This window comes from Lepus europaeus, chromosome 2, assembly GCF_033115175.1.
Source record: "Lepus europaeus isolate LE1 chromosome 2, mLepTim1.pri, whole genome shotgun sequence".
In the NCBI taxonomy this organism is placed as follows: Eukaryota; Metazoa; Chordata; class Mammalia; order Lagomorpha; family Leporidae; genus Lepus; species Lepus europaeus.
In genome coordinates, this window is record NC_084828.1 from 172,413,229 (window position 1) to 172,439,124 (window position 25,896).

Sequence of the window (25,896 nt, forward strand, 5' to 3'; positions counted from 1 at the left end):
ACTTTTGATACAAAAGTCAACATATTTGGAACACATTCCAAGTCTTCATGGAACAAATTGTGGATAGGTATATAATCCACCGTTCCAGAAACAAGGCAAACAAATTCCATGTTGGATCCCAATGGATTGTGATTGGCTAAGCCAAAGGACTATTTTCATTTAGGGTATGTAGTATATAAATAAGTACTCTTCTATCAAGACTAATTCAAAAAACCTAATGCTCATTAGTAGACCAAAGTATTATATTCCTATTCATTATTTCTAAAATAGCTTTTAAAATAAAATTTTACAGATATCATTTGCTGATAACTAAATTCTTATTATCATACAATTTGAATTTCAAATCTAGTTACAACCTTGGGAATATATAGGTGAGCAATCTGGTAACACAGAAGTGTCTGTGTTTTCTTGATTTATATATCTCCTCCTGGGTTTATACATTGCTCCCTAGAGACATATTATAGAAATTCAGGGAAGATTCCTACTTGAAATTTAACACTTGTAAACAGTGTCTTATCCAGAAGGTCACCATCTGCAATTAAGCACTGCTGCAAAAGCCCAGAGGAAATGAAATGCTAACTGTGACATTCTTTGGATCATGCCTACATTTATTAAATTGCAGGAGATAAATATCCTCATTTTCCATTCATTTTTGTTCTTTTTTATGAAGCTGTAAGACTAATATATTAGCGGCATTTGATATTTATTCAATTGAATTTCTCCTTTCCTAACACCTATATTTGGAAAGCCTGAATCTGCCTTCCTCTGGCTAGATACACAGTGATAGCACAGGGTGGGAGAGGATGGGTAAAAGCTAGACTCTGGATTCACGGTGTGCAAATAATTAATTTTCCATATGGAAAAATATGAGATGACATCCTAACACACTATACGTATAAAAATAAATATCTAAATGGCAATTCTAAAATCAGGAACATTTTGAAATGAAAACATATTTAAGAACCTGATTAGGATTAAGTTATGTAAAATTATGTCTTTCAAAAATTATTTTGTGGTTTCCATCGTGCCACAACAGATTAAACTGCCACCTGCAATGCCCCCATCCCATGCTGGAGAACCAGTTCGAGTCCCGGCTGCTCCACTTCCCATCCAGCTCCCTGCTGATGTGCCTGGGAAAGCAGTGGAGGACGGCCCCACCCACATGGGAGACCCAGAAGTTCTCTTCTAGCTTCAGCTTGACTCAGACTCACTTGTGGTCGTTTGGGGAGTGAACCCACGGATGGAAGATCTCTTTATCTCTGCCCTTCTCTCTCTCTCCTCTCTCTGTCACTCTGCCTTTCAAATAAGTAAATACAGTTACTTCATTTATTTTAAAACGGGAGGGAGAGAGATAGAGAGAGAGAGAGGTCCCATCCACTGATTTACTCCCCGAATGCTTGCAAAGCTGGATCTGGGCCATGTCAGCCATGTCAAAGCCAGGAACCAAGAGCTCCATCTGGGTCTCTCATGTGGGTGGCAGAGGCTGAAATACTTGAGCTGCCATCAATCGCCTCCCTGGACCCGAACCCAGACACCCTGATACGGTATGTGAGCAACCTAAATGGCATCTTAGCCACCAAGGCAAGCACCCACCCCAAGTTTTTTTTTAAAAAGAAAATACAAGTTTGTCGTTCTGATTCTGATCATGGTGAATTGATGGACTTACCTGACCTGTTAACACTGTAAATAATTCTCAAATGCACCAAATGTGGGTTGCATCTGAAGATTTGGAGGACAAAGAACATAAAGACCTCAGGTCTATGGGATCAGGGAGACAGATGAATCCCAACGACTGTTTCCTTTTTTTTTTTTTTTTTTTTTTTTTTTTTTTTTTTTACAACAGTTTCCTTTTGGGACAACTTTTCAAATATCAGCATGGGGACATGACCTCTAAACAGAAAGCAGTAGGCTCACTAATAGACTGAATTGAGATTAGTTAAGGGAGGAAATAGTGGTAGAAGTTTCTGATAGGAGATACAAGATAAAGAGAGATCCAGAGAAAAAGCCTATAGTCTGCTAAGGGATTCCCTGTACTGTCGGACAACTATTTTCCTTAAGATTTATTTATTTATTTGAAAGTCAAAGTTACACAGAGAGAGGAAGAGTCTGAGAGAGAGAGAGAGAGAGAGAGAGAGAAACTTCCATCTGCTGTTTCAGTCCTCAGATGGCTGCAATGGCCAAAGTTGAGCAATGCCAAAACCACGAGCTAGGAGCTTCTTCTGGGTCTCCCACATGGGTGCAGGGGCACAAGTACTTGGGCCATCTTCGCCTGCTTTACCAGGTGCATTAGCGAGAGTTGGATCAAAAGTGGAGCATCCTTGGCTGGTGCTGCTGCTTACTTGGATAATCCTCTACCTGCGGCGCCGGTACCCCGGGTTCTAGTCCCGGATGGGGCACCAGACTCTGTCCCGGTTGCTCCTCTTTCAGTCCAGCTCTCTGCTGTGGCCCAGGAAGGCAGTGGAGGATGGCCCAAGTGCTTGGGCCCTGCTTCCGCATGGGAGACCGGGAGGAAGCACTTGGCTCCTGGCTTCAGATCGGCACAGCGCAGGCCATAGCGGCCATTTGGGGAGTGAACCAACAGAAAGAAGACCTTTCTCTCTGTCTCTCTCTCACTGTCTAATTCTGCCTGTAAAAAAAAAAAAGTGGAGCATCCAGGTCTCGAACAGGCGCCCACATGGGCTGTCAGCATCACAGGCTGAAGCTTTACCTATCACTGCACAGCATTAGTCCCTGTTCAGGGATCGTTTATTTATACATGCGTAAGGCAGTATTCTGGGGTGTCTGTCAGAGAAGGACTATTGAGGGTGGTGTGTGCCTAAGCACAGCTTCCAGAAGATACACACATGGCCACAAACCTTGGAGTTACAATGAGGTATAGAAGAGAGACCTAATTAAATACCCTTAAGACCATAAAAAATCCACACTAACAATAAAGTCATTCTGGTCCAAGAATAATAATGGGGTTAGTGATTGAGACACCAGTTCAGAGCCCGGCTTCAACCCCTGATTCTAGCCTCCTGCTAATGCAATCCTTGGAAAGCAGTGGTACTGGCACTAGTAATGGGATTCTTCTTACCCACAAGGGAGACCTGGGTAGAATTCTTGGCTGCTGTCTTCAGATCTTGCCCTGCCAATGGGGTCTGGTGGACATCTGGGGGAGTGAACCACAGGATAGGAACACTACCTCTCTCTGCTTCTCAAATAAAGAAAAGTTAATAATAAAAAAGACTTTAGATTTGCTCTAATAAAATCTCAAGCTGAGTCTTGACAATGTCAAGTGAAGTCATTAGCAAATCGATGTCTTCCAGAATGAAACCCAATATTCTTGAAAAGAAAACAGATGCAACAATGTAACAGAGAGGATGCCAGGCATACAATCAATAACTATTACACATAGAAAGAACTGGACAACGTGACCCATAATCAGGAGGAAGGAAACAAAAATAGAAAAAGATTTACAGATAACAGAAAGATTATAATTAGCAGATGAGGAATTCAAAATTGCTACTAAAATATAATCAGACATATGGCAGAAAATGGTTGAAGTTATTCAGCTGAATTATAAAGTATAACTAAATGCTTTAGAAAGATAATAAAATTGATGACTAAATATTTAAGGAAATAAAAACCAAAAAAAGAAATTACCAACATATGGAATGATAGAAGAGATTACTATCAAGACTATACACAATAAAAATAATCAAAGATGGCCGGCCCTGAGGCTCAACAGGCTAATCCTTCGCCTTGCGGCACTGGCACACTGGGTTCTAGTCCCGGTCGGGGCGCCGGATTCTATCCCGGTTGCCCCTCTTCCAGGCCAGCTCTCTGCTGTGGCCCGGGAGTGCAGTGGAGGATGGCCCAACTCCTTGGGCCCTGCACCCACGTGGGAGACCAGGAGAAGCAACTGGTTCCTGGCTTCGGATCAGTGCGGTGCGCCAGCCGCAGCGGCCATTGTGGGGTGAACCAATGGCAAAAAGGAAGACCTTTCTCTCTCTCTCTCTCTCTCTCTCTCTCACTGTCCACTCTGCCTGTAAAAAAAAAAAAAATAAATAAATAAATAAATAAAAAATAATCAAAGATATTAATAAAAGCCTTATGCCAACAAATTTTTAAATTTATATTAAACACATAATTTCTAGAAAATTTTATCCAAATGGATGGAATGTTATCTAGAAAATCTACACAGTAAACTTTTTAAAATATTTATTTATTTATTTGAAAGTCAGAGTTACACAGAGAGAGGAAAGGCAGAGAGAGTGAGAGGTCTTCTATCCGATGGTTCACTCCCCAATTGGCCGCAATGGCCAGAGCTGTTCCGATCCGAAGCCAGGTGTTTCTGATGGGTCTCCCACATCGGTAAAGGGGCCCAAAGACTTGGGCCATCTTCTGCTTTCAGGCCATAGCAGAGAGCTGGATTGGAAGTGGAACAGCCAGGTCTCGAACCGGCGCCCATATGCGATGCCAGCGCTTCAGGCCAGGGCGTTAACCCACTGCACCACAGTGCCGGCCCCACAGTAAAATTTTAAAATTAATTTACTTATTTTTGTTTTTAAAAAATTTCATTTAGTTGTTTTCATTTTATTTTAAGAAAGACAGAGACAGACAGACAGAAGCAATCTTTCTCTGGTTCAGTCTTCAAACGCCCAAAACAGCTGGGGCTGGGCAAGGTGGAAGCCAGGAGCCCTGAACCCCATCCGGGTCTCCCACGGGTGGCAGAAATGTGCATATGTAAACCATCATTGCTGCACCCTGGGCTGCACACTAGCAGGAATCTGCAATCAGATGCAGAGTCTAGACTCAAACTCAGGCTCTATGAAATCAGATGTGGATTTCCCAAGCAGTAACTAAACCACTGTGTTTTATATTAAATAGCTCCTTATAAATGAAACTAGTCTTCAGGCTTTACCTATGCCATGTAAGCAGCTTAGACGTTTGCATTTCTGCCCTTGAAAAAGCTAAGTAAATTAAGCATCAATGACTTCTCTTAGAACCATTGGAGAACTGAGGTCATGAGGCCCATTACTCTCCCAAAAGTGATAGATGCCGATAAATATGGAGACTTGCAACCCAGATGAGCCAACTGGATGCAGTAGCCAGCAGAGTGGTAGGCTGACACTGATAACTCACTAGAGACAGAGAGGATTAGAACTCCTAGAGACTACTTTATAAGGAAGCACACATGCCAGTGGGTTTTACCTCCAGAGTCATCTACCTTCTTATAGTGGAAAAAGCCAAGAAAATCTTTGTTTTACCAGCAGATGCAGTAGGAAAGCAGCCACTTTAAATACTCCTCAAGTGTTCTTAACAAAGTCAGCCCCCTAATGGAAATGACCTTATAAGAGTCTTATCTGATTGAAGGGAAAAGAAATGGTCCAATGCCAACTCCCTCTAGCTTGCCTATCTCACCTAAAGGAGAGAAAATTCAGAGAAACTGTTGTGAGTCACAGCCCAGGGATTCAGACCAAACACTGAGAATTGATTGCAGAATTACAGGACATTTTCTTCTTCCCCACATCCTAACTTTTTTTTGTTGTTTGTTTTATTTATTTATTTGAAAGATAGAATGACAGAGAAAGAAGAGCCAGAGAAAGACACACACACACATACACACACAGAAAGAGAGAGAGAGAGAGAGAGAGAGAGAATCTTCAATTCATTTATTCACTCTCCAAATGCCCACAAGAGCCAGGGCTGGACTGACCTAAACCAAAAGTCTGGAATTCCATCCAAGTCTCCAACACTGGTCATAGGAAACTGAGTACTTGGGCTATCCTCTGCTGCCTTCAAGGTGAATTATCAGGAAGTTGGATTGGAAAAGAGGAGTCAGGCCTCTAGCCCAGGCACTCTGACATTGGATTTGAGAGTCCTGAATGGCAGCTTAATTTGTTGCACCACAATGCCCACCCTAGCAATCTCCTAACATTTACACTTAACTGCTTATTTACTTTTGTAGCCTTTGCCTGGAATAACCCCCACAAACATCAATATAATGAAATAAAGGCAGGTTGTATATTCATAAAATCAGAAACTCAAGGAAAATATGTTGTGTCTGAATGTGTCCTCCCAAAAGCCGTATGGGAATTAACCTTCATTGTGACGGTGTTAAGAGGTGGGACCTTTGGAGGTACGTAAGTCCTGAGGGTGTAACTCCTCTGGATGGGGTCTCTGCTCTCAAAGCAGAGGGTTGAGGGAGCCCTCTTATTCCTTCTTCCATGTTAGGGCACAGAGGGAAGCTGCCATTTATGAAGCACAGAGCCCTGAATCTATGGGCACCTTGATCTTGGACTTTGCAGCCACCAGAAGTGTGAGCGATGAATTTCTGTTATTTATTAATTACCCCCTCTAAGGCATTTTTTTTTCAGCAGGTTACATGGACTAAAACAATCTGTATAAATGAAGGGAATTTTTATGGTATTGTGTTGGAAGACTCAATAGTATTAAGGTATCATTGTTTCAATTTGATTTATATATCCAAGATAATCCCAATCAAAATTCCTGAAAATTGTTTGGTAGATATCAATAAAGTGATCCAAACATTTATGTGGAAAAGCAAAGACCCAGAATCGCTAACACAATGCTGAAGAAAAGCAACAACAAAGCTGGAGTACTAACGCTATCTGACTTTAGAATTACTGCAAAGGTTCAATGACCAACACAGCATGGTGCTGCCTAAAGAATCAACAGCTGGAACAGTGGAGCAGGGCATATAGTCCTGAAACAGACACACAGAGACTGAGTCAACTGATCTTTAATAAAGGAGCAAAGTCGGTTCAATAGATTAGGAAACTGGATATCTCTATGCAGGAAAAAAAAATGAATCTAGATACAGACTTCATTCACTAAACAAAAATCAACTACAAATAGGTCTTAGATCTAAATTTTAAAAAGTAAAAGTCATAAAACTTGTAGAAAAAAAACACAGGAGAAAAATCTATTCTAATCTATAGATCTTGAGTTTAATAATAAGTTTTGAGATACAACACCAAAAGCATGATCCATGAAAGAAAAAATTGGTAAGTAGGAGTATACTAAAAGTATGTTCCTTTTGCTCTGTGAAAGAAACTTCTTGGAGAAAAGTATTTGCAAAACATATCTGACAATGGACCTGTATTCAAAATACACAAAGATGTCTTAGAACTCATCAGTAAGAAAAAAAAAAACAGAATTTTTAAATCAGCAAAATAAACAAAAAAGATACATAATCAAAAATGGCAATTAATCACATGAAAAAATGTTCATCATTGTTTACTATCAACGAGTTGAAAATTAAAATAATGATGAGATACTACCACCATTAGCCATCTGAATGGCTAAAGTTAAACCAAAAAAATTGACAACAAATGTTGGAGAGCCTGTGGAGTAACGGAATTCTATTAATGGTCTGAGTGCAAAATGGAACAGCTACTTTGGAAGGCAGTTTGGCAATGTTCACAAAGCTAAACAGTCTTACGCTGTGATTCAGCAATCCCGCTCTCACATATTTACATAATTATTTTGAAAACATATGTTCGTGCAAGAGCCTGCCCGTGAGTGTTTATAATAGCATTGTTCCTAATCAAACACTGGAAGCAATCATGATGTTCTTCAGTGGATTTGTTGCTTCATGAACTGGCTCATCCACAAAACAGAATATTATTCAGCAGTAAAAAAGAAATGAGCTTTCAGTGGATGGGAGATTTCTCTTTGTCTCTCCTCTCTGTCTCTCTGTCCTTCAAATACAACTAATACATAAACATGTAAAGTCTTTGTATATTATGTACAACGTCAGACTTACTTGGAAATCATTCCCATTGATATATTTTATTCCTTTGGCTGGGACTGTCCATTTGGTTTCTGTATGTGTGTTTTGATTTTTAAATTAAAATCCAAACATTTGGCTCTACTCAAGTGTCCAACTTTGAAACTGGATTACTCCCTTCCCCAGAGGTACTATCTCTTTATTGTTGAAACAGTCCTCTGTGCTAAGGGCCAGCCTGTGTCAGAAGCTTACGATCTCCAAAACTTCAACGAGTCCATGTTGTCCCTGACCAGGCATAAATAATTGCATACATGTGCTTGCATTTGAACATCTTAATCCTTAAATGGCTAGCTCCCAGAGGGGGAAAAGGAAATAAAGCAACAACCCAAAAGAGCCATTCCTATGAATTCCCTGGAAGATGCTGTAGCATCTGAGGTGGTGCAGCAGTGGCTGCTGGCCTCTGCGTGAAGCTGCGCGATGGGAAGCAACAATCAGCAATCAGAACCAGAAGTCCAGTAACAGGAGGACAAGCTCCTTCCTGCCCAGCGTTGTTGCAGGGAACGGCACGAGGAAAGGACATGACTGGCTGGCCTCAGGGCTGCTGTGTAAGGAGCCACTACACAATAAAGACTGGAATTCTTAAAATTAGATGTAAGTTACTGGCATTGCTCTTGACCTTGGAAGCTTCAGGTTTTCAAACAGACCCCAGATTTCCACAATTCAGCTGCACCTCAATACGTGCGGAGGTTCCAGCATCCCCACAGATACCACCTATGGGTGCTCAAGTCCTTCATAAAACAACAAAATATTTGTGTATAATCTGTACAAATTCTCCTTCTGCTTTACTTCAGCTCTAAATTAATGTCATGCCTAATGCAATGTAAATTATATGTGAAGAGCTGTTAAATTGTATAGTTTGGGAGACAAATACAAGAAAAAAAAAGTTGTTTGGAACAGACACAATTTTTAAAAATATCTGCGGTTTGTAGTTGGTTGGATCAAACTTGCAGACATGCAGGGTAACTATAGTTTCTGAGGGACATCAGGGCCACTGTGGCCATTTGGTGAGTGAAACAGAGGATGGAAGATCTCTCTCTCTCTCTTTCTCTCTCCCTCTCTCTCTCTCTCTCTCTCTTTCAAATAAAGAAATAATATTTTTAAAAAGATAGTTTCTGCCACTACAATTTTTCTGTAAATGTAAATATTAGCTTTTTAAAATTTTTAGACATTTGTATTTATTTATTTGAAAGGCAAGAGACACAGAGAGCTGTGATTCATTCTCCAAATGTTCACAACAGCTACGGCTGGGCCAGGATTCAATCCAGGTCTCCTGTATGGGAGGAAGGGACCCAACTGCTTGAACCATCACCTCTGGCTCTCAGGGCACACATTATCAGAAAGCTGGAACTGGGAGAGGAATTGGGAGTGCAACTGGGACTCAACCCAGCCACTCCAATATGAGATGTAGGCACCTGAAAAGGCAAGTTAACTAGTCTGCCAGACATCTGTCCCTAAATTTGTATTTATTTATTTATTTGAGCAGCAAAGAGACAGACAGTGAGGGCAGACTTGGAGAGAGACAGAGAGCTCCCATACACTGCTGCACTCCCCAGATTCCTGCAATGGCCTAGACTGAAGCTGGGGCCAGGAGCTCAATCCAGGTCTCCTGTAGACTGACAGGAGCCCAACCGTCTCAGCCGTTACCGTTGCCTCCTGCCATCTGCTTTAGACTTTCTATTCCAGAAATGGAACCCGGGAACTCTGACATGGGATGTAGGCATCACAACCACTAACCCAAATGCCCACCATGAGAGACAGATTCCTAGAGCTTTCTGCCCCTCCATTTCCCCGGTCTTACCCCAGAGAAGGTGTTAAGTAGTTATAGTAGATGAGTTTGTGAGAAACAACAGATATAAAATCAGTAGGAATTCCTTTTTAAAGATTTATTTATTTATTTGAGAGACAGAGTTATAGACAGGGAGGGAGAGACAGAGAGAAAGAGCTCTTCCATCCTCTGGTTCACTCCCCAAATGGCTGCAATGGCTGGAGCTGGGTCAATCTGAAGCCAGGAGCCAGGAGCTTCTGTCAAGTCTCCAATGTGGGTACAGGAGCCCAATCACTCGAGCCATCTTCTACTGTTTTCCCACACCATAAGCAGAGAGCTGGACTGGAAAATGAGTAGCTGGGACATGAACCAGCGCCTCTGTGGGATGCCAGTGCTGCAGGCAAAGGCTAAATCCACTACACTAGAGCCCCAGCCTCAAAATAGGACCTCTTCATCCTCAAGCTATATTGAAGAATTAATAGGAGGAAGCCCTGTTGAAGATCACTTCTTCCCTCTTCAACATCATTAATAAGGAAAAAATTAGAACTCAAGATAATTATCTGTTCTCTTAACTAATGGATCTTCTCCTAATTTAGCATCAAGCCCCATTGTCCAATCATTGTCTAATATTGAGTTTTATTTCGGAATTAATTGTCCATATGTTTTGGCTTGATGTAATGTATTCTGTTTTTTTAACTGATATATGTATATTCTAGAAAATGCATGTGAAACAAAGAAACACAAGGGACCTAAGTAACTGACTGAATCAAACCATTAAGAAAATCGCTGCTACTCTGTCCCTGAGTGGGTAAGACGTTCTGTCATCACACCATTCAGTCAGCCTCTTACATCTCATCACTCCCAACCAGTGAGCATGAATCAGAATGACAAATCCTTGTTACTAAAGATCACATCCTCAAACAATTGTCAAACGATTTCTCCTACCTGGATGGAGAGAGAATGAGCATTCACATTGACTCCAGACGCTACAGCAACCAAAAATGATTCCATGTGCCCATGCACATCAGAAGACAAATCTCTGAAGCCACTGTCTCGCGGAGAAAAAGGTTATCAAGACAGTGAAGCCACAAGTTATGCTCAAACCAGACTCCCTGATCAGGGGCCTTGGAATGTTTGTATGGATTAGGTAGAAGGAAACTGAGACACAGAAGCTTTGGCCAGGCAAGTTCTGATTGGACGGGCTCACAGTCCATCAACTCAGCACGGTGCTACTTGTTTAAGTAGCTTTCTAGAGAAAGAAGGAACTCAGAATTGTCACCGAGAGGAGTTCGCTATTGCCTGTACAGCACAGTCCGAAGGGCAATCTGAGTGCCAAAAAGAAACAATCAGCATGCCAACACATGTGCAAGCACAGAGAAGGCATTACAATATTTGGATGCTCAGGTTTTTGTTTGTGTCCTAGTTTGAAAACACAATCTTCTTCCTTGCCCCACTGAATATAGCTTAATATGCATGGAGATGTGAGAACCATGCTCCATGAAGAATAAGGTCAATAATTTTTTCATTGCAAGTTATCAACAGTGAATTATTCCAAGTTATCAACTAACAGTGAATTTTCCAATAACATGTTTTAAAGAAATGGAATGGAATGGATGAAATGCAGTAGACAGGAATAAGTGCAACCATTAAACATCAAATAATTAAGGATATTTATTCTTAATACTTCCTTAAGCTAGTTTAGATATAGATTCCTATACCTGATTTTTTCTATTTTTATTTATTTATTAGGGAAGGAGATAGAGAGAGAGCACGCAAGAGGAGAATCTCCTGTGTGGATTCACTCTCTGAATGCCCACAATGACTACGGGGCTGAAGTCAGGAGCTGGTAACTCAAGCTCTCTCACGTGAGTGGCAGGAACCCACCGACCTGAGGAGCCACTGCTGCCTCCAAGGATCTGTATTAGCAGAAAGCTGGAGTGAAGGGTACCCACATTGTGGTACAGCAGATTAAGAAGCCACTTGCCACCCCAACATCACATATCAGAGCGCCAGTTTGAATCCTAGCTGCTCTACTCCTTACTCTGTATCCCGGTAATGTACCTGTGACGGCAGCAGATGATAGCCCAAGTGCTTGAGCTCCTGCCACTCTTGTGGGTGACCTGTATGGGGTCACTGGCTCCTGGCTTCTGCCTCTCCCAGCCCTGGCTGTTATGGCTATTTGGGAAGTGGACCAGTGGATGAAAGAACCATCTCTCTCACTCTCTCTTTCAAATAAATAAATAAATATTTAGCCAAAAACAAACTTGAGTCAGGAATTTAAGAAGGGTATTGAATTCAAGAACTATGATATGAAATACAGGTATCTTTTTAAAAAAAAAAGATTTATTGATTTACTTACTTATTTATTAGATAAGCATAGTGAGTGAGAGAAACAAAGAGAGAGAGGTCTTCCATCTGATAGTTCACTCCCCCAAAATGAGTGTAACAGTTACAGCTGATTCAGGCCAAAGCAAAGAGCACAGGATTCCATCCAGGTCTCCCACATGAGTGGCAGGGGCTCAAGGAGATACAAGTCCTTGGAGCACACTCTGCTGCCCTCCCAGACACATCAGCAGGAAGCTGGCTGAGATGCAGAACGGCCGGGACTGGTATTGGATGCTGACATTGCAGACGACGGCTTGTGCCCCAACACCAGCCCCTATTTCTTGTTTCAGTTTTGTTTTTAGTTATTTGTCTTTTAATTATATTTTCTTTTTTCTTTTTCCCCTCATTTTTAAAAATAATTTTTATTTATAAAAGGTGAACAAATTCCATGCATTTCATATATACAGATTTAGGAGCAGAGTGATACTTCCTACCCTACCCTCCCCCCTGCCCATGCTCCCACCTTCTCTCCTAATTCCCTTTTTTTTCTTTCTTTTAATTTTTACAATGACATACTTTCAGTTTATTTTGCAACCATAAGCTTAACCCTCTACTAAATAAAGAATCCAACAAATAGCCAACCATAAGCTTAACCCTATACTAAATAAAGAATCCAACAAATAGCCAACCATAAGCTTAACCCTCTACTAAATAAAGAATCCAACAAATAGCCAACCATAAGCTTAACCCTATACTAAATAAAGAATCCAACAAATAGCCAACCATAAGCTTAACCCTATACTAAATAAAGAATCCAACAAATAGCCAACCATAAGCTTAACCCTATACTAAATAAAGAATCCAACAAATAGCGAGAAGAAAAACACTATTCCTCAACCATATTGTAAACAATAATCAAATCAACTTCACTCATATACATTACATTTTTTATACTCTATTAGTTACCACAGATCAGGGAAAACATATGATATCTGTCTTTTTGGACTGGCTTATTTAACTAAGTATAGTGGTTTCTTGTTGCATCCAATTTTTTGCGAAACACAGGATTTCATTCTTTTTTTAACAGCTGAGTTGTATTGCATAGTGTATATGTACCACGTTTTCTTTATCCAGTGATCAGTTAATGGACATCTGGGTTGGTTCTATATCTTAGCTATTGCGAATTGAGCTGCAATAAATATGGAGGTACAAATAATCCTTTCATATGCTGATTTCTAATTCAATTTTTCTACAATTTTTTGAAGTACTTTCATGTGTACCCAGAATTCATTGGTGTAAGGATGAAATAATGATTCAAAAACTTTGCAAAATATGGTCCAAAACAACGAATTTGGGGAAGAAGAATTTCAGTTGTTTGCCAGGTAAATGTGGAGGCAGAAGGAAGTCACCTTAGCACAAATGACAACAGAAATATTACTGATACGTAAAAGCTGTTCGTGAGGCCTGGGAAAAGCTTCCTAATATGGTTAGCATCACAGTGCATGTCAACACCTCCTTTATCTGACAAGGGATTTGGTTGCTGCTTGTTGCTTTTTAAAATATTAATAGCATATTATGCTTGAGCTGCTTTCTGTAGGTCTGCCTATGATCATGTATGTTTGATGACAACACAGGCACAGCCAGCTCAGAAAACACCAGGATTATGCAAATGTAACAAACGTTAACACCTAGTCAGAATACATCTCTCTAATTCTGAACATGCCTAATAGGCAGCTCACACAGTTTTGTCTCCTGTGAATACAAAATGCGTGATTTTAATCGTCAGGGGAAAACCATCTATTTCAGAAATCTATATACAATAATACCACGGATGTGTAATTACTTATTTGTGACCCAAGTTGATGAAAGATTTCTTCAGAACATCCGAGTCACTTTAGAATAAATCCATAGAAGTTAACACGCACGGTTATGCCGAAGTACAAGAGACAGGTCAGGGTGCTCATTGGGATGGTGTTCTCTCTCAGGAGCTGTACGTAGTCATACACGAGCAGCTAGAGAAATCGTCTTCCTTCAAGACACGCTACATCTATTGGGAGTGTTTGCTCCATGCTCCTTCTGGCTCCTAGTGACATAACTGCCTCTAGCTTCCCAAGCTAACGCCATAGCATAAAGATTTCTTTGCCAATGCTTATCTTAGAATTACATACTGCTGGCTCTCTGTAACTAAGAACACCTGTCTTCAGCCCTTAGGGCTGCCTCTCTGGCTTAAGATCATCCATATTCTTATTCTCTATGACCACTGGAATGACAGCTTAGAGTGCATTTGAATGGAAATCTCTTTTCCTGCTGGGAGACTGCACACAAAAAACAGGTCAAGTACAAATGCCTGGGTCCCATCTCCCTGTCTGCTAGGTGGGTTTTCTATAGCTACAAGGGAATTGTGACTCCTTGTTCACTCCATGCTCAATATTTTATGGGGCTACACAGTTAGCATAGTGTTCTTCATTATTTATGTGAGAGATAACCAGTGCTGTCCCATTACAAGCCCTTCTTAGCCTGATGTGTGTTTTCCAACACAGTAACAAGGAGTCAAATGTGGCTATGTAATTCTACGTTTAACTTAAATTAAATAAAATTAAGAATTCACTTGTTCAGTCACATAAGTCATGTGTTTAGTGCTCAACAGCCACATGACACTGTGCACAGTAGGTTAAGCCTCCACCTGTGGCACCAGCATCCCATATGGACACAGGTTCTGGTCCCGGCTGCTCCACTTCCAATCCAGCTCTCTGCTATGGCCTGGGAAAGCAGCAGAATATGGCCCAAGTCCTTGGGCCCCTGCACCCATGTGGGAGACCTGGAAGAAGCTCCTGGATCCTGGCTTCAGATCAGCAGTGTTCCAGCCGTTGCAGCCATTCGAGGAGTAAACCAGCAGATGGAAGATCTTTCTCTCTGTCTCTCCCTCTCACTGTCTGTAACTGTGTTTCTCAAATAAATAAATAAAATCTTAAAAAAAAACCACGAAATCAGATGCTATTATATGGGACAGCAAAATATATGACATTTCCATAATAACATTAAGTTTTGTTGGATATTATGCTTTTAAATAAATTAATTAAAATTAATTTTAATAAAACTTATTAAAATTTAATGAAAAGCTTAATAAATACGTTCATTTTAATAAATTAATTTTTAAAAGACCACTCATATTTTATGAGTTCTTCTCATTTGAGAATGTTTGCCAACATTAAAAAAAAAATCTTAGATTGTCCTATTTCCCAAAGCAACACAGAAAGTCCCTTGTTGAAGAAAAACATAAGAGATAAATAATCCATTTCTTTCTGAGTTCTATGTCTTGTTTCACATTTTGGTTATCCTTAATCTCCTCTTTTCTACTCATTTTGCTCTAATTTCATGCATTTTTTCTTTATAACAACAATTTTTTAAGCCCAGAATTTATTTGGGAATGTGAGAGAAATACAGAGGAATGTGAGGGCTTCATTTAAAGGAGAGGGGGTTCAGCAAGATGAACTGGGAGTACCAATCCAGGCCATGGGCAGGTCAGGGGCCACATGCAGGAGTCCACAGGCCAGAGCCATGCAGCAAAGCCATGCAGGCAGGAGTGGCTGCAAAACAGGCAGCAGGAAGGAAAACAGGGGCAGGCCTGGGTGTCCTATGCCTGTTATTCACCCCCACAGGGGGAGTGGTCACGTGATCTGATAGGCAGGTGGGTGTATACATGTGAAATCAGGTAGGGCCAAGGGGGCATGGTCAGTAGCTCATGAATCTAATGCCATGTGCCTGCCTGTATCACTCCCCTTCAGAGATTCCAGACCCTTCGTTTTAAGGGGATGCTGAAGAACATACACTCATCATATCTTCTATAGCTGCTTCCTGCTGTCCTGGGTGCAGAAATCTCTTCCTATCTCATCTAATGAATTCGTTTCATGATCTGGTGTACTCTCAATCATTGCCATTGGCTGTGTCCCCTGCATGGTCACCATTACTCTCAGAAGTCACTGTGTTCTGAAACATACAAGTTTATCAATCAGCATAACAAGACAAGTTGCACTTGGAGTGCCTCTTAAGATGGAAATAACATATTTTATGGACTCCCAGATGGTGTGCGGTGATAGCTATCCTTGTGCAGATTCTAAAGCCATTTAGTCTGAGCATAGACATTTTTAATGCCTTTTTCAGTGAACATGCTACTGTTCGAGTAAAGGTGGGAGATTCCATCTACAGTTTCTACACAAGGATGAGTTAACTAGTCAGAGCCCTCAGGGGCAACAGAATTGCTGGGCTGAGGACCTAGCACACCTTAAGAGTTATTTTAGGCAAATCTAACAATAGAGCCTGATATTTTGTGAGACACCCTCCTGTTAGCCATTGATGCCCTTTAATTTCTAAGACCTCTTGCACCTGGTGGAGCCTGACCTTCACGTGGCTGGCCTGAAGTCAGCTTGGTGGCTTCCTCCACCAAGAGTGCTGTAGCAGCAACAGCCCTTAGGCACGCAGGCCACCCTGTAGCCACTGAATCTAGCTGTTCAGAAAAATGGGCCACTGGTCGGGAAGTGAACCAAATTTCTGAGTCAGACTCCTAGAGCACCCCCTGTTTCTCTAGTATAAACAGGATGACTGGCATACTCACTCAGGTTAGGAATTCCTAATCCTTGGGCTTCTGTTAAAAGCTCTTTAATTCTTTGGAATGACTTCTGTAATTCCCCTGTCCAGAAAAGTAGATTTGTGTCAGGGCCTTTTAGAGATTCACACAAAGGCTTGGCTATTAATCCAAACCCTGGAATCCATATTTTACAGAATCCTGCCATTCCTAGAAATGTCTTAGCTGCTTTTATTCCATCTGTGATTACCCTATACATAGCATAGAATAGCTTCCTTTCTCCTGACCAAAAGAGTATGCTTTTTCGGGGTTAGGATATATCCTAGGTAATCTACCTCTAGTTTAGAAACCTGAGCTTTTGTTGGGAAATTCTGTATTCTTGCTTTCCCAGATTCTTGGTTTAATGGGATTCATAAGAAACCATCATCTAGGCAGTTTTAGCACACAATAGGATGCATTGAAACAACTGTCTCATTAGCCTTAAGGCCTTTAACCATTTTGTACTCTCCATTTGACTTTAAAACAGGCAAGATAGGAGCATTCAGGGAGATATGGATCCAAGAGTCCATATTTGAGAAACTAAATTAACTTTAAAGAAACACCTAAGGAAGATAACAAATCTCGCAGAAGCATTTAGACATAACTAAAACTTATGAGACATAAGAATACCCTATACTTAACACTTTAAAAGAAAATAAATCTTTGAGAAAAAGTTTTTCCACTAACTCTAATACTGTAACTCTTGGAAGATACAGTACCTGCATGAGAAATTAGTACACAGTGACTCCTGTTGTTCATTTTAACAATTAACAGCCTATGTATGATGTCAGTGATCACCTGAACACTTGACATGAGCTGCCTAGGCTGTGGAAGCCTTTTGAATCTGCAAACTCTGTCAGTATTTAGATAAGGCCATAAACAAAGTAGAAGTTCTTTTCTCCATAGAGAAAAGGACATCCTTCTTTGATGACCATTCCTTCCACTGGAGGCTCACCCAGTGAGGTCCTTCATGTAGGGATACTTTTTGCACCAGTATCCTGGCTTCCCATTTCTGAAATGCTCCCGTGGGCTTTTCAGCCAGACCAGATACCTTATAGGCTGATTCTGAGGTCACTGAGCACCACTTACTGCTGCTGGCGCTGGATGAGCCTGCTGTATGGACTGCTTCCCATGTTGGAACTTGCATGCCTCATTAATCCTATCCATTATTTTTCTAAACACTTAATCATACTATATGTATGATCACTTTCACACTTAAAATTCCATTTTTGCCATCCAGCTCAAGGGGATTTGGGACCCCTAGGCAAGTGTTCAAACTGCAAACTTAAAAGTCTAAGTCTTTAAGGATGTATGCAGGACTATAAAACTGAACAATCACTTTGTAGACCTGAAGAGATAAAACAGACACAGTTCTTGGCAAGATAAATTATCCCTAAGCATGTGACTTGGATATATGGCACTGGGTATAATATTTACACCTTAGAAGCTCATTTGTACATAAAAGGGGGTCCACTATTTTACCCAGCCCACTGAGGGGAGTGTAAATTTTTTTTCCTCTTTTATTTTTTTTAACCTAGTGTGAAGCTTAAAATATTGCTTAGTCTGAGAAATGCCATTCTAGACTGCCACGCCACCCCTTGGATACCAATTCTCAGGAGGGCAAAAAGAAAGCTGCCTCGTCTGAGATGATGTTGGGAGGGCCTGAAATGTCTGGGAATAGAGTCCCAGGAATGAGTGTAGGGCAAAAATAACAAACTAAAAGAATAAACCTGTGCTAAAGCTGAACTAGTATGAAGCCAAAATAACAAATTAAAATAATATACCGGTATTAAAGCTGAACCAGGGTGAAACCACAAGAAATTAAAATAATAAGCCAGCATTAAGGCCAAAATAGCAAGCTAAAATAATAAAACATCACTCCAATAATTAGGCATGCAGCATGTGGACAGCCACAGGGGCCGCCATCATGGGGTGGAATCTGTTGCCCATCTTCCAGTAAGGGCGGAAGTCCCCATGAGGGCCACCATCTTGGTGACCCCATGTCCTGCCTGGGGAATGCCATCTTGGTAACCTCGGGTTTCTAATGGAGGCTGCCATCTTGGGACAAAAGTTCCACCCTCCATGGCAGGAAACGGAGACTCCACCAAGTTTAAAGTTCTGCCTTTCTGATGCTAAAATATTTCTGTTACCAGTGAATGGCAGGGTTCTTGCTTTGTGCAAGAAAGAATTCAGGCATGAGACAGAGAGTAGTGGAAAGTAAAATAGCAAGGTTTATTAGGGCAGGGACATCGTAAGAACAGACGGGCACCTCTCCAGACAGGACCTGAGAGAGAGCGCCCAGTCGCTCAGACTGGGGGAGAGCGCGGTTACATGGTTGAGTGGAGAGAGTACACCTGGGCAGGCCAGGCGGGCGGCTCAGCAGAGAGGCAGAGGGCTGAGTGCGCAGTTCAGTTGAGGCCGGGGGTTCTCAAGGGGATGGGCCTTTCCTTCCCACCTCTGCTCCTCATGGAACAAAGGACTTCTTGGATGTAAATAGAAAAGCTCCTATCTGAGTTTTCCCCCTGAAGTTATCAGACAGGAGGAAGCCTGGCTGCCCCACCTTAGAGAAACCTTAGAGGAAGGATGGTTATGGCATAGAAGGGGCTGGGCGTGTTTAAAGTGCAGATCCTGGGCTGCACCTGGAAGATTATCAGGCAGGAGGGGCGGGGACCCCCTCCTGGCAGGTTATCAGGTAGGAGGGGCAGGCAGGATGCAGACACTGGGTTGCCCCTGGAAGGTTATGGGGACGACTTTGAGATGCATATGCTGGACCTAGATGTCAATTCTTTAGGCCTTTATGTCACACACACATAAGCTCATATTGACTTCCTACCTAACATTTCTAGGCAATGAGACCTGCTCCCCTGTCCAAAATTACCAATTGAAAGCATGCCTGGCCAGTGCTGTGGCATAGTGGGTAAAGCCGCCACCTACAGTGTCAGCATCCCATATGTGCACCAGTTCAAGTCCCGGCTGCTGCTCTTCCAATCCAGCTCTCTGCTATGGCCTGGGAAAGCAGCAGAAGATGGCCCAAGTGCTTGAGCCCTGCTCCTATGTAGGAGACTTGGAAAAAGCTCCTGGCTCCTGGCTTTGGATCAGTTCAGCTCCAGCTGTTAGGTAGGAAGTCAGTTATGAGCTTGTGTGTGTGTGACAGGCCTAAAGAGAAGACATCTATATGCATCTGCATCTCAAAGTCATCCTAACAATGTTTCAGGGGAAGCCCAGATTTCGCATCCTGCCTGCCCTGCCCCCTTCTACCTGATAACCTGCCAGGTGGAGGCCCTCACCCCTCCTGCTTCCTGCCTGATAAATCTTCCACAATCTCCCAGGTGCAGCCCAGTATCTGCATCTCAAACACCCTGCTCCCTTCCTCAGGTCTGATAACATTTGCATCCATAAAGTCCTTTGTTTCAGACCTTCAAGAGAAGTTTTTCTATTTACATCCAAAAAGCCCTTTGTTCCAAGAGGAGCAGAGGTGGGGAAGCAAGACCCATCTCCTTAAAACCCCCAGCCTCAACTGGACTGTGCGCTCAGCTCCCTGCATCTTTGCTGAGCCGCCCGTCTGGCCTGGCCGGGTGTACTCTCCACTCACCCATGCAGCCCCCCCTCTCCCCCAGTCTGAGGGACTGGGCACTCTCTCTCAGGCCCTGTCTGGAGAGGTGCCCATCCGTCCTTACAGATGTTCCTTCTTAATAAACCTTGCTATTTTACCTCCCACTACTCTCTGTCTCACGCCTGAATTCTTTCTTGCGCGAAGACAAGAACCCTGCAATTTCTCCGGTAACACAGCCATTGCAGCCAACCGGGGAGTGAACCAGTGGATGGAGGACCTCTCTCTCTCTCTCTCTCTCTCTCTCTCTCTGTAACTCTGAATTTCAAATATTTAAATAAATCTTTAAAAAAAGAAATCATGCCTGATTTGAAAACCAAAGAACCTGAAGCAGACCAAATTTTTTTGGTACTGTTTAAGCCTGTCTGTGAAACTTAAAAAAAAAAAAAAGTTTTAATTTTTCCCCTCAGAAACTATGTAAAATGTCCTTAAAAATACATCACAAACAATGTGAAAACTTCTGTATATTGATAAACTCTCACAAACTGGCTCTCTGCTAAAACCTTTCTCCCACTTTTCTGCCCAAATTCCATTAATGCTAACATCACATTCTCCTCAAACTATTGAAAGGAGCAGCACCAAAAAAATCAATCCTTGCATTTTTTACAGCCTCTTCCCAAAAACCATGAGCACTGAGAGGAAGTGTGACCTGAGCAAATGCTAATACAGCACATTCCTGAGGGAAGTGGGACCAGAGAGAAGAGAGGCCTGGATGCAGAACAGCGTGAGGCTGTTGGAAAGTCCCCTACCATGCTGCCAGTTTTTAAACAGACCAAACAAATATTTAGTCCCTCCATGGTCACCAAATGTTATCATGGGGCCTACACTAAAATTAATATTTCGGGTTCTTGTTGCAAGCTTAGAGAAGCATTCTAAACTTAGACAAGACAGGAAACATGACAGAGCTCAGAATTTATTTGAGGAAGTGAGAGGAATGCAAAGGAATGTGAGGGCGTTATTTAAGGGAGAGCGGGGGTCAGGAAGATATACTGGGAGATCCATACCAGGCACTGGACAGGACAAAGGCTACATGTGGGAGTCCACAGGCCAGAACCACGTGGGGAAGCCACGTGGGCAGGAGTGGTCACAGAACAGGCAGCATGTCGAAGAACAGGGCTACATTTCTCAATAAAATACATTAATTCATTCTGAAATGCTGTTTGATAATTTTATCAGCTCTAAAGCAAATTTTACATCTCTAATTGATTCATAAATTCTAACTCATTCTGAAATTTTCTTACAAACTTCTGCTATCAAGAAAAATATAAATTGATTAGTCAAGTTTTCTTCAACTGGTAAGTAGTCTTGTTTTTATTTTCTGTTGAGTTTCACAGCATTTTTGCTAAGTTTTTGTAGTTTCATATTTGTTAATTCATATGTCAATACACAGGATCAGCCTCAACATTAAATATAAGCTTCCTAGAAGTGAGCGATTAGTTACATTACCTATCTCTTGGCTCAAGACAACCCCAAGGGTGGAGCTTTGCCACAGCAGTTGGGATGTCACTTGGAACACCCTCGTCCTGTACTGGGGTGTCTGGGTTTGAGTCTGGCTCCACTTCTGACTCCAGCTTTCTACTAAGGGACACCCTGGGAAGCAGCAGGTGACAGCTCAGGTAGTTGTGTACCTGCACCATGCAGGAGACCTGGACTGAGTTTCAGGTTCCTGGCTTGAGCCTATTCCAGCCCTGATGCTTCTGGCATTTAGGTAGCAAACCAGCAGATGGAAAATGTCATGCTGTCTGTCTCTGTCTCACTCTGCTTTCAAATAAGATAAAAATAACTTAATTTTTAAAAACGCTACTCCTGTATGGTATTTTTATATGGAGACTTCTAATTTGAGAATTTTTGCCAACATTAACAAATACTTTGGATTCTACAATATTCTGATTTCACCAAAAATTTAAAATTAGAGAGAAAAGGGGGTTTAGTCTCCTATATAGTCCTTATGTCTTTAATAGGTAAAAAATGCAAATATGGGGAGATGTCTTTTGTTTAAATTTTATATAAGGTATACAATTTTCATGTATTTCTTTTTTTAGATTTTTTTTATTTATTTTTTGACAGGTAGAGTTACAGACAGTGAGAGGGAGAGACAGAGAGAAAGGTCTTCCTTCCATAGGTTCACCCCCCAAATGGCCGCTACAGCCGGAGCTATGCAGATCTGAAGCCAGGAGCCAGGTGCTTCTTCCTAGTCTCCCCACGCAGGTGCAGGCACCCAAGCACTTGAGCCATCCTCCACTGCCTTCCCGAGCCACAGTAGAGAGCTGGACTGGAAGAGAATCAACCGGGACTAGAACCTGGCGCCCATATGGGATTCCGAAGCCGAAGGCAGAGGATCAGCCAAGTGAGCCACGGCACCGGCCCCATGTATTTCATACATACAGATTTAGAAATATAGTGTTATTTCTCACCCTAGTCTCCTTCCTGTCCACTCTCCCACCTTTCCTCCTCCTCCCTCTCCTATTCTCACTCTTAATTTTTACAAAAATCTATTTTCAGTTTACTTTATACTCATAAGATTAACCCTACAGTTAGTAAAGAGTTCAACAAATAATATGAATAAAACACTGTCCCTCAACAGTAGAGACAAGGGCTGTAAAAAGTCATTAAATCTCAGAACGTAAATTTCAGTCTTATACATTATATTTTTGGTATTCTATTAGTTATCACACATCAAGGAAAACATATGGCATTTAAACACTTTGGGACTGGCTATTTCACTAAGTATAATGGTTTCAGTTGCATCCATTCTGTTGAAAGAGACAGGATTTTTTTTTTTTGCTGCTAAGTATTATAATTTGTTTTGTTGTATGTGTGTTTATTGAGCTCTTAATAGGTTCTGGATATTAATCCTTTATAAGTTTATAGTTTGCAAATATTTTCTTCCATTCTGTCATTTGCCTCCTCATTTTGCTGAGTGTTTCTTTTGCAGTGCAGAAGTTTCTCAGCTTGATGTAATCCCATTTGTCAATTTTGCCTTTGATTGCATGTGCTTCTGGGGTCTTCTCTAGCAATTTGATGGTACTGTGTCATAGATTTGGTTATTGATCCATTTGAGTGGATTTTTGTGTAAGGTGTAATGTAGGAGTTTTGTTTCATATTTCTGCATGAGAATCTCATTTTCCCAGAAGAACTGTCCTTTCTCAAGGGATTGATTTTAGCTACTTTGTCAAAAATAAGTTGTTTTCAGATAGGTGGTAGGTAGAGTGATTTCTGGAGTTCCTATTTTGTTCCACTGGTCTACACCTCTGCTTTTTGCTGTTGTTCATGTTGTTTTGTTTTGTGCCAGTACCAGGCTGTTTTGACTATAACTGCTCTAGAGTATGTCTTGAAATCTGGTATTGTGATGCTTCCAGCTTTGTTTTTCTTTTTTTTTAACTTTTATTTAATAAATATAATTTTCCAAAATACAACTTTTGAATTATAGCAGCTTTTCCCCCCATAACCTCCATCCCACCCGTAACCCTCCCATCTCCCGCTCCCTCTCTCATCCTATTCACATCAAGATTCATTTCAATTATTTTTATATAAAGAATATCAATTTAGTATATACTAAATAAAGTTTGTAACCACACAGAAAAACAAAGTATAAAGTACTGTTTGAGTACTAGTTATACTGTTAATTCACATGTACAACACATTAAGGACAGAGATCCTACATGGGGATTAAGTGCACAGTGACTCCTGTTGTTGATTTTTTTTTTTTTTTTTGACAGGCAGAGTTAGACAGTGAGAGAGAAAGAGAGAGAGAGACACGGATAAAGGTCTTCCTTCCGTTGGTTCACCCCTAGATGCCTGCTACTGCCAGCGCGCTGTGCCAATCTGAAGCCAGGAGCCAGGTACTTCCTACTGGTCTCCCATGAGGGTGCAGGGCCCAAGCACTTGGGCCATCCTCCACTGCCTTCCCGGGCCACAGCAGAGAGTTGGACTGGAAGAGGAGCAACCGGGACAGAATCCGGGGCCCCAAATGGGACCAGAACCTGGGGTGCCAGCACCACAGGCAGAGGATTAGCCTAGTGAGCTACAGCGCCAGCCAACCTATTGTTGATTTAACAATTGACACTCTTATTTATGATGTCAGTAACCACCTGAGGCTCTTGTCATGAGCTGCCAAGACTATGGAAGCCTCTCGAGTTCGCCAACTCCAACTTTGTTTAGACAAGGTCATAGACAAAGTGGAAATTCTCGCCTCCCTTCAGAGATAGGGTCCTCCTTGTTTGATGGCCTGTTCTTTCTACTGGGATCTCATTCACATAGATCTTTCATTTAGGTTTTTTTTGTTTTTGTTTGTTTGTTTGTTTGTTTTTTGTTTGTGTGTTTTTGCCAGAGTGTCTTGGCTTTCAATGCCTGAAATACTCTCATGGGCTCTTCAGCCAGATCTGAATGCTTTAAGGGCTGATTCTGAGGCCAGAGTGCTGTTTAGGACGTCTGCCATTCTATGAGTCTGCTGTGTATCCCACTTCCCATGTTGGATCTTTCTCTCCCTTTTTGATTCTATCAGTTAGTATTAGCAGACGCTAGTCTTGTTTGTGTGATCCCTTTGACTCTTAGATCTATCAGTGTGATCAATCGTGAACTGAAATTGATCACTTGGACTAGTGAGATGGCATTGGTACATGCCACCTTGATGGGACTGTATTGGAATCCCCTGGCACATTTCTAACTCCACTATTTGGGGCAAGTCCGATTGAGCATGCCCCACATTGTACATCTCTTCCCTCTCTTATTCCCACTCTTGTATTTAACAGGGATCACTTTTCAGTTAAAATTTAAACACCTAAGAATAATTGTGTGTCAATTAAAGAGTTTATCCAATAATATTAAGTAGAACAAAAAAATACTAAAAGGGATAAAGTATTAAATTATTGAATTGTTCATCAACAGTCAGGACAAGGGCTGGTCAAGTCATTGTTTCTCATAGCGTCCATTTCACTTTAACAGGTTTCCTTTTTGGTGCTCGGTTAGTTGTCGCTGATCAGGGAGAACATATGAAACTTGTCCCTTTGGGACTGGCTTAATTCACTCAGCATAATGTTTCCCAGATTTGTCCATTTTGTTGCAAATGACCAGATTTCATTGTTTTTTTACTACTGTATAGTATTCTATAGAGTACATGTCCCATAATTTCTTTTCTTTCTTTTTTTTTTTTTTGACAGGCAGAGTGGACAGTGAGAGAGAGAGACAGAGAGAAAGGTCTTCCTTTTGCCGTTGGTTCACCCTCCAATGGCCGCCGCGGTAGCGCGCTGCGGCCGGCGCACCGCGCTGTTCCGATGGCAGGAGCCAGGTGCTTCTCCTGGTCTCCCATGGGGTGCAGGACCCAAGGACTTGGGCCATCCTCCACTGCACTCCCTGGCCACAGCAGAGAGCTGGCCTGGAAGAGGGGCAACCGGGACAGGATCGGTGCCCCGACCGGGACTAGAACCCGGTGTGCCGGCGCCGCAAGGCGGAGGATTAGCCTAGTGAGCCGCGGCGCCGGCCCCATAATTTCTTTATCCATACAGCTTTTTTGTTTGCCAATTTAATTTCCTTTGGGTAAATTCCAAGGAGTGGGATGGCTGGGTTGTATGGTAGGGTTATATTCAGGTTACTGGGGAATCTCCAGACTGACTTCCATAGTGGCTTTACCAGTTTGCATTCCCACCAACAGTGGGTTAGTGTCCTTTTTTCCCCACATCCTCACCAGCATCTGTTGTTGGTTGATTTCTGAATGTGAGACATTCTAACCAGGGTGAGGTGAAACCTCATTGTGGTTTTGATTTGCATTTCCCTGATTG

The 25,896-nt window shown here is 41.8% G+C and overlaps 1 pseudogene; it reads left to right on the forward strand.

The window, feature by feature from the left end:
• The window catches only part of LOC133752247 (elongation factor 1-alpha, somatic form-like), a 101,396-nt pseudogene that overhangs the window by 67,344 nt on the left and 8,156 nt on the right, over window positions 1–25,896 (forward strand).